Consider the following 9919-nt stretch of genomic DNA (forward strand, 5'->3'; position numbering starts at 1 on the left):
CGAAAAGTTGAGTAGGGGCAAGCCAGGGCATCCCTGGAGCTTTGCAACTCAGGTGAGGACTCCAGGTAGAGGGCACAGGCTAGAGGTAAGAAGCAGTCTGCAGTGTCCTGATGCCACCCCACCCCCAACCAGTCTCCAGATGGCATCCAAGAAGGATCTTGAATATATGAGATCATGCCAGTCCCTTCGGAGAATGGTTCAACAGCTCCCCACTACCCCTGGGAAAAATCCAAACACTTGCCCAGCCCATGCAGCCCCACCCACTTCTCTGTCCCTTCCATCACCATAGTCCAGCCAAACTCGTCTTTCTCTCCCTCGGGTCCTCTGCCCATACTGTTCCCTCTGCCTTAACACTGTTCCTCATTCTTCACATGGCCAGCTCCCCTTTATCCAGCAGGTCTCAGCTTCAGTGTCTCCCCCCCATGGAACACCCTCCCCGACCACCTCCACCTGTAACCTACCCTGGCCTTGTGTTCGTTTCCTTCCCGGTTTACATCACTGTTGGGAACTATGTTACCTAACGGCTCAGAGGGATTTCTGTGCATTTCTTCCACTTGAGTGAAGGTACGTGCAGATAAGCTTGTCTCCCATTCAAGTGAGGATGAGCTCAAGGGGGCAAGGGCCGTGTCTGTCCACACTCTGTTCCCAAGGCCCTGCCATTGACCTGTGCCTGGCATGTAGAACTGTTCAGTAAATATTTCACAATAAATAGCTATAGCCGGATCCTAGCATGCTCAAGAGAAGGGGAATGATGGAAATAACGTGTGGTGATTCATCTGCTTCCCTTCCTCCCACAACACGTAACTGATAAGCTCTATGAGAAAGCCCAGATTATGTCTAACTCATTCACCGTAGCACCTACAAGACTTTGCCCAGTGCAAGGTGCAAGACCCCTGATAAGTAACTGTTAAAGATGTGTTTTGGGGGCACCTGGGTGGCTCAGTTGGTTGAACGTCTGACTTCAGCTCCGGTCATGATCTCACGGCTCGTGGGTTCGAGCCCCGCGTCGGGCTCTGGGCAGACACGCTCGATGTCTGGAGCCTGCTTCCGGTTCTGTGTCTCCCTCTCTCTCTGCCCCTCCCCTGCTCGCGTTCTGTCTCTGTCTCTCTCGAAAATAAAATAAAACATTTAAAAAAAAAACACGTGTTTTCACCCCAAGTATGCTGGAGTTTTCTGTAATCACATGGGAACAATATCAAGTGTGAGGGTTTGGCCAAGGGAAGTAGAATCTTGTTGGATGTGACACGTTTTCCAAACAGATCCCTGCCCGTGCCCCCCTAATGGCACAGAGTCGATAGAGTTCTTAAATTAAATATAGTCTAGATGTGACTTCTCTGACAACTAGAGAAATGGGTAGATGAAAAAAATCTCATCTCCTGGGTTAATGTGTCTCCCAATGTCAGAGGCATTGAAGCTCCCAGAAGACCACAAGACGCAGGGGTCCCGGAGTTGGGATGTCAGGGCTCAGATGCTGGATCTAGCTACATGACCCAGACAAGCCATTTAACATCCATAAGACTCCATTTCCTCTTCTGCAAAATGGGCACATGTGCAGTAAAGGGTTAACCCTGCCTATGGAAAGGTCTGGCCCTTCACCCCCAGTTCCCAGGAGGCAAATTCTAAGCCCTTGGAATATTTCACGTGGGAGCCTTGGGCCACACCAGATAGCCTAAGCCTCCATGTGATGTATGGTAGGGCGCCTTGGACCATGTGATGTCAGCTCAACCTTTGGAGGGGCTGGAGACTAAGTCAGCTATGCCCTAGCGAAAACTCTGGACACCAAGGCTCAGGTGAGCCTCTCTGTGTACCTGTCACACACTGTCACTGGAAGGTAGTGTGGTTAGCATACCTCCCTGGAAAAGGACAGACAGAAGCTCGGACCTGGGTACTTCCGGATTCTGCCCCATGCTCCTCTGCTCTGGGCTGATCTTAATCTGCATCTTTTCGCTATAATGAACCGTAACAGTGAGTAGAGCAACTTTTTTTTTTCCTTTTTAGAATTTTTTTTAACGTTCATTCATTTTTGAGAGACAGAGAGAGACAGGGCGTGAGCGGGGAAGAGGCAGAGAGAGAGGGAGACGCAGAATCAGGAGCAGGCTCCAGGCTCTGAGCTGTCAGCACAGAGCCCAACGCGAGGCTCGAACTCACGGACTGTGAGATCATGCCCTGAGCCGAAGTCGGACGCTTAACAGACTGAGCCACCCAGGTGCCCCAAGAGCAACTTTTCAGAGTTTTCTGAGTCCTTTTTGTAAACTGAGGGTGGTCTTGAGGACCCTTGAACTTTGAAGCTGGTGTCAGCTTGTCACCTTGTCAAAGCAAGGGTGGCGTTGGGGACTCTGGAGACTTTCAGGTCAATACTAGCACCTCCCCCATTGGATATCAAGAAGACATGAGCCGATGTAGGTGAAACCCTTAGCACGGAGCCTGGCCCGGAATACATGTTCAACAGGTATTTGCTCCTCCTCTAGAGTCTTCTAGTTGGCGAGGTGGCTCAGTGTAGACCCTCTGGAGCTCTCCTGCCTGGGCTGAGGTCCTGGCTGTACCCCTCGTTGCCATGGGACCCGAGACTAGTCACCTTCTCCTCGGGACCTCGGTTCCCTCGTCTAAAAGTCAAGCTGTCATAAGGATGAGTTAATGGACACAGATCCCTGAAGGCAGGCCTGGCACACACATCATGCTCCGTGTGTTGGTTTTTATTATTGAAACAGTGCTAATCTCTGAGTCAGAGGATCCCAGGCCCAACCCTATTTCTGGCACCAGCCAGCCACCGTGACCTCTAGCACTTGACCTCCGGGAGCCCCATTTCCCTGCTGGGAGGATGAGATCATGAAATCCACGCTTCTGCAGAAAGCTTTCTCACCCCCAAAGTTACCCAGTCTCCCCGGGTTGCTTATCAATCTGCTCAGTGGGGAAATGCCGGAAGCCTGATGCGAGCCATAAACACGTGATTTATTTACCTGCCAGAAACATCAAGTGCAGGGCTTGGCCTGGCCTTGTTTAACCTACAGGGGAGGATCCATGGGAACAACATGGGTTGAACACAGATTAGACAGACGGCCCTACAGGAAAGGAAGGACAAGGGAAGGGAATGAGGGGTAGTATACAGCTGCTTTTCTCCTTTCCTTCATTCAACCCGTTATGTTTATTTGTTGGGTTTTTTTTAATTTTTTTTTCTTAACGTTTATTTATTTTTGAGAGACAGGGAGAGACAGAGCATGAGCTGGGGAGGGGCAGAGAGAGAGGGAGACACAGAATCGGAAGCAGGCTCCAGGCTCTGAGCCGGCAGCACAGAGCCTGACGCGGGGCTTGAACCCACGAACCGTGAGATCATGACCTGAGCCAAAGTCAGTGGCTTAACCGACTGAGCCACCCAGGTGCCCCCCATTATGTTTATTTGAAGCGCCCACCCCATGCAGGGACCAAGACGGGGAAAGACCCACTGAAAACAAGTAAAGAAATACATGAACGAAGTCATTCCAGATGATGATCCAGCTCTGAAGAAAATAAAACAGGGCAACGAGATACAAAGGGTTTGGGGTGAGGAAGGTGAGTGTTAAAAGGTAAATTTCAAAAAAGGTAACATCGTGGCTCTCGTGCAGACAAAAAAGAAAACGAACCCGTGTTAGAGATTTTATTTAACTCATTATTAATGAGGGAACCAGGCAGAAGTTACAACCAGTTCAAAGAAGAAATCAAAGAACAGACACATTTATAGATGGGGAATGTTGAAATGAATTTGCAAATAGATCCGAAACTGGCTTCTTCCTTATTCTGCAGAAGGGGATGGAAGTCAATTGAACCGCCCCATGCCATTGATTTGCCTGTCCAAAGACAAGAATCACTTGCATTGCCATAGGAGATCTACATCTTATAACACTAAAATAGCTCTGAGGCAATAGCATCAGGGGCATCAGCAGGAAGGGTGTCCTATAAACAATACAGTTTTCTACTGGAAGCATGCGATAACTTTTGGGTTTTTTGGGTGGTTTTTTTTTTTTTTTTTTTTTTTTTTTTTTTGCTTATTCCAAATTGTCTCACGTCAGGTAAAACATCACTGAGAAGTGACATTTGAGCCAAGATGGTCTTCCAAAGAGTTCCATGCAGATATTTGGGGAAGGGCATCACCAGCAGAGGGAACAGTAGGTGTAGAGCGGGGAATGAGTTTGGTGTGTTTAAGCAACTAAAAGATCAGCCGGACTGGAGCCAGTGACAGGGGCAAGTGGCGGCCACAAGGTGGGAAGAACAGGCAAGGAGCAGAGCCACAGAGCACAGACTGAGATTTTAAGAATGAAGGGAAGCCCTAGAGAGATCTGAGCAAGGAAGGAACAGGATCTCACTTACGTTTTAAGAGAATCCTTCTGGGGGCTCCTGGGTGGCACAGCCGGTTAAGCATCCAACTTTGGCTCAGATCATGGTCTCACAGTTCGTGTGTTCGAGCCCCGAGTCGGGCTCTGTGCTGACAGCTCAGAGCCTGGAGCTGCTTCCGATTCTGTGTCTCCCTCTCTCTCTGCCCCTCCCCCGCTCGCGCTCTGTCTATCTCTCTTCCTCTCCCTCAAAAATAAATATTTAGGGGCGCCTGGGTGGCTCAGTCGGTTAAGCGTCCGACTTCAGCCAGGTCACGATCTCGCGGTCCATGAGTTCGAGCCCCGCGTAGGGCTCTGGGCTGATGGCTCAGAGCCTGGAGCCTGTTTCCGATTCTGTGTCTCCCTCTCTCTCTGCCCCTCCCCCGTTCATGCTCTGTCTCTCTCTGTCCCAAAAATAAATAAAAAACGTTGAAAAAAAATTTTTTTTAATATATTTAAATAATTTTAAAATAATAAGTAAAAGAATCTTCCTGGGGACACCTGAGTGGCTCAGTCAGTTAAGCGTCCAACTTCAGCTCAGGTCGTGATCTCATAGCTCGTGAGTTCAAGCCCCGCATTGGGCTCTGTGCTGACAGCTCAGAGCCTGGAGCTGCTTCGGATTCTGTGTCTCCCTCTCTCTCTACCTCTCCCCTGCTCATGTTCTGTCTCTCCTCCGTCTCTCTCCCAAAAATAAATAAACATTAAAAAAAAGTTTTTTTTTAAAGAATCTCTCTGGTTGCTGAGGCAGTAGCTATTTAAAAATGACTGTAGGCAAGAGCCTGAACTTCTCAGGAAGATGTTTCCTTTGGGGGAGTGTAGGGAAGGATCTTGGACCCAGAAGCTGGAAAGAAGAAAGACTGACAACAGCAGGAAAGTAGGGGGGTAGGAGCAGTGAGAAAGCTCCCTCCTCCTGGTGGGAATACATTGGTTCAACCACTTCTGGACCCTCATGGAATCGACTCAAAAGGAACCTCTCCAGCGTCTGATCTGCAGCAGAAATGCAAGCACATGGGCATCAAAGGACACGCACAAGATCGTTCGCCACAGCATTTATTTCCTGAAACTGGGAACTGCTCAAATGCCCATCAGTAGTAGAGTGGAGACCGCGGTCTCTTCATCCAATTCATCCAACGGACTCCTATGAGGCGATAGAAAGCGGTGAGAGACTGATGAGTGTATACAACACAGATAAACCTCAGAAACATTTTGCCGAGTGAAAGAAACCAGACGTTGAAGCATACGGGCTCTTTGGTGACACGTATCAGAGGTTTAAAAATACACACCACTAGCCCTTGGGTTTGGAAATCTGGACAGTAGTTACCTTCGGGAAGAAGGCAAGAGGAATCAATGGTTGAAAGGAGCCCAAGAAGGGCTTCCAAGGAGCGAATGTCCTGTTTCCTATCCTAGGTTGTGGTTCTAAGAAGGTTCTCTTTGGGACAATGATTTGAGCCATACCATAGAGCTGGGGAGAAAAACAGTGAACGCCTAGAAGTGGATCCCCCAAACTACGAGGTTTCTTCAGTAGAAAACTGGGTGTTGTCTAGGAATTGGAATTATTTTATTCTATGCAGCTCTCATCACCTTTGAGCTATTTTACAACTCAGTTGTTGACTCTTGGGAATAACGCAAATGATTCTTCTTTTCTTTTTTAAGAGAGAGTGCATGCGCACAAGCATGAGTGGGGTAGGGGCAGAGAGAGAGAGAGAGAGAGAGGAAGAGAGAGAATCTTAAGCAGGCTCCGTGCCTAGCTTAGAGCCCGACGTGGGGCTTGATCCCATGACCACCATGAGAGCATGACCTGAGCTGAAATCAAGAGTCGGATGTGAACACACTCAACCAACTGAGCCACCCAGGCGCTCCTGCAAATAATTCCTGTCCAGAAAAATATACGCTGTGTCGGACAGAGTGACAGTTGGGTCTGGACTGTGGATGTTGACCAATGTTGTATCTGTGAGGCTGATCTGTCCTGACTGCCTTCAAACCGATGGTAACATGGTACCCGCTCCTCATTCGTTAATGAATTGAATAAAATCCCTGACACATGGGGGCACCTGGGTGGCTCAGTCGGTTAAGCGGCCGACTTCAGCTCAAGTCACGATCTCGCAGTTCGCGGGTTCGAGCCCCGCATCGGGCTCTGTGCTGGCAGCTCGGAGCCTGGAGCCTGCTTCGGATTCCGTGTCTCCCTCTCTCTCTGCCTCTTCCCCGCTCACGCCCTGTCTCTCTCTCTGTCTCCATGTCTCTCTCTCTCTCTCTCTCTCTCCCTCTGCCCCTCCCCCACTTGTGCACACTCTCTCTCTCTCTCTCTCTCAAAAATCAGTAATTAAACATGTAAAAATTTTTAAAAGTTTGTTTAAATCCCTGACACATGTTTATTTCATATTTGTTTGAAAGTCATACTTACAGCCTTCTTTAAAATTTCTCCTTTAGGGGCGCCTGGGTGGCGCAGTCGGTGAAGTGTCCGACTTCAGCCAGGTCACGGTCTCGCGGTCCGGGAGTTCGAGCCCCGCGTCAGGCTCTGGGCTGATGGCTCAGAGCCTGGAGCCTGTTTCCGATTCTGTGTCTCCCTCTCTCTCTGCCCCTCCCCCGTACATGCTCTGTCTCTCTCTGTCCCCAAAATAAATAAACGTTGAAAAAAAAATGTTTTTTTTTAAATTTCCCCTTTAACAAGGTCTCTATCTTTCCCCGTAGGAGTGTTAGATTCCCATTTAAAAAAAAGTGAATAAAACAAGTTACATTCAAAAGGGCAGGAAACATCACCATGGTTCTGCGCAAGGCAGTTATCCTCCGGTCCTTCAGTTCCTGGGTGGGACAGGGGGCCGGGCTAACTGCCAGGAGTGGGGCTGGCAAAGAATGACAGGTGATGTCCCCAGCCTGGAATCTGAGCAGAGGGCAGAGTCCCTCTCCTAGGAGGCGGGCTGGCCCTGCTCTTCAGGCGACTCCTGAGGCTGAACCTGCTGCGGGCCTTCCTTCGGTTCCCCTGCAGGGGGGAGCGCTATTATTATTCGATTAATTCGCAAACCAAAGACCTGGCTGGGGCAATTGGGCTTGAAGTAAGGTTCTCCAAGGGCGAGCAAATCTGACACCAGGGCAGAGAAAGAAACCGGGGGGAAGGAGAGGTGGCTGTGCCTGACATTTAGCAACCATCCTCGCTGGGGGAGATTCCTACCTCTGCCCTTACATAAAGGAAGGCTGCGCAAAATCGAGCTTGCAGGAGGCCCCGGGCGCCTCCTTCCCTAGCTGCTCCGATACTCCTCCTCGAGCTTCTGACCCCGCCGAAGATTGACAAACGGTGAGGAGGAAGGAGTGAGTTGTGGGTTTTGCCCCCTCGCTTCTGCAACCCAGCGGAGGCAGCCCCTGACCTTGCCCGTCCCAGCCTTGGAGTGGAACCACATTCCCTCCTACAGCTGAGCCCCCTTGTTGGGCGTTCTTGAGAAGCAGGTGGGATCCAGGATCTGCAGGAAGGAGCAAGGGGGACAGCGCCCAGGCCTCGTCCCAGCTGGCCCTTCCCTGCCCGCACCTCCTGTGCCTTCATCGTCATCAGACTTACCAACCTCACCTACCAGAGACCAAAACCCTGCTGCGATTGCCACCGTCCCCTCCTCCCCAGGCCCCCCCCCCCCCAGGGAGTGGCAACCATCAACTATTGTTGACAATTCGAGCCCTTGGAGACCTGCTTCCGATTCCCGATTCCCGGCTCCCCTGAAGGAGCTTTTCAAAGTCTCTCTTTCTTTCTTTCTTTCTTTCTTTATGTTTATTTTTTTATTTTTGAGAGAGAGACAGAGAGACAGAGAGAGACAGAGCATGAACGGGGAGGGGCAGAGAGAGAGAGGGAGACACAGAATCCGAAGCAGGCTCCAGGCTCCCAGCTGTCAGCACAAAGCCCCAAGCGGGGCTCGAAAGCACAAGCTATGAGATCATGACCTGAGCAGAAGTCGGAGGCTTAACCGACTGAGCCACTCAGGCGCCCCTCCTTTTTTTTTTTTTTTAATGTTTACTTATTTTTTGAGAGAGAGAGAGAGAGAGCTCTCATGCTAGTGGGGGAGGAGCAGAGAGAGAGAGAGAGGGATAGAAGATCCCTCCAAATCTTTCTTAAAAGGGGATGTCAGGGGCGCCTGGGTGGCTCAGTCAGTTGAGCCTCTGACTTCAGCTCAGGCCATGGTCTCGCAGTTCATGAGTTCAAGGCCCACGTTGGGCTCAAAGAAAAAAAAAGATGTCAGCGGGGGAAAACAGGCAACAATTCTGTTGCAAAGGAAATTGAAATTTTCTCTGTATCCTTACCATTTAGTAGCTCATGACCACAAGCCCATCATCTGAAAACTCCTTGAAATCAAGCATCTTTTGGCCAACTCGAACCCTAATTTGTCTTAAGAACCCCTCCAAGAAACACAAGGAGTGCTGTTTCCTTCATGTTCTGGGAGACAAGTGCACCTGAGAAAGCCTGCCCCTTCCCAAAGCACCCCCAGACCTCATCCAGCCTCACACATTTGGGCCCCCCTCCCCACTATGAAAAAGGAGACTAGAGGCCCCAAATGGAGTCATTTGTGCAGCAAAGCAAGACTTAATTCCTCATCTAATTTCTGTTCCCGACCTTCCTCAGAAACCTTTAACCAGCCAGCCTGGAATTTCCTGGCCAGCACTAGGAAATGACCGACAGACCGCCCCTCAGGACGTGGGCCTCGCCTAAATGCCTTCTCTGCTAATGAGTTCCTCTTTTCTGTTCCCTCTCGGCCTTAAAAGCTTTTCCTTTCCTTCCGTTCCACGGGGCTCCTTTGCATTTGCTAGATGGGTGCTGCCGATTTCATGAATCACTGAATGAGGCCAATTTGATCTTTGGATTTACTCAGATGAATTTTGGTTTTTTTTTTAACACCACCTAGACATGAGGCTTCAGGCCTCTGATGGAAAATATTTGGCCTCTGCTCCAAGGCCTGTGGGGATTTTCAGCACTCCCCTGGCTTTTCCCAATTCCCACAGGCACCAAGGAAGACCTTTCTGGATGACCTAGTTAAGAGACACTTCGCAGACAACTGCTGGGGACCCTCCAATCCTCAGGCTTGGCCACTCTCTTCTGCCCTGGACGGATTTAAGAAACAGAGCCAAGAGCACAAAGGTCAGCCTCTTCTTTTCCCCTCCAGTGCAGATCTCAAGGGTCACTGTGGTACCAGAAAGCACAGGTGGATGCCACCGTATCTCAACCCTTCCCTGCCCGCTTTGGTGACATCAGCTGCTTCAGCCCTGGGAGCCCCAAGTGAAAGATGCTAAGATTCCCCGGAAAGGCAAGGCCTCCCCCTCAGCTTGAAGGAGAAGGCTGTGCAGGGGGGAGAAAAACTTCCCTCTACTTCTTAGGGTCCCTGGCCACACTAGGGTCCACACATCAAACCACCGACAGAGACGGATTGTAGGAGAAAACACGTTAACGTAAGTTTTACGGGACACGGGAGCCTTCCTAAGGAAATGAAGACCTGGAAAAAATGGTTAAACCTGAGAGTTTGTATGCTAGGTGGGATGAAGAGAGGGCAGTCGTGGAAAGATATTACGGGCAAAGGGGTGTGCGTGCAAGATAGAGAACTGGGGGA

The sequence above is a fragment of the Prionailurus bengalensis genome, chromosome C1 (assembly GCF_016509475.1).
Source record: "Prionailurus bengalensis isolate Pbe53 chromosome C1, Fcat_Pben_1.1_paternal_pri, whole genome shotgun sequence".
NCBI lineage: Eukaryota > Metazoa > Chordata > Mammalia > Carnivora > Felidae > Prionailurus > Prionailurus bengalensis.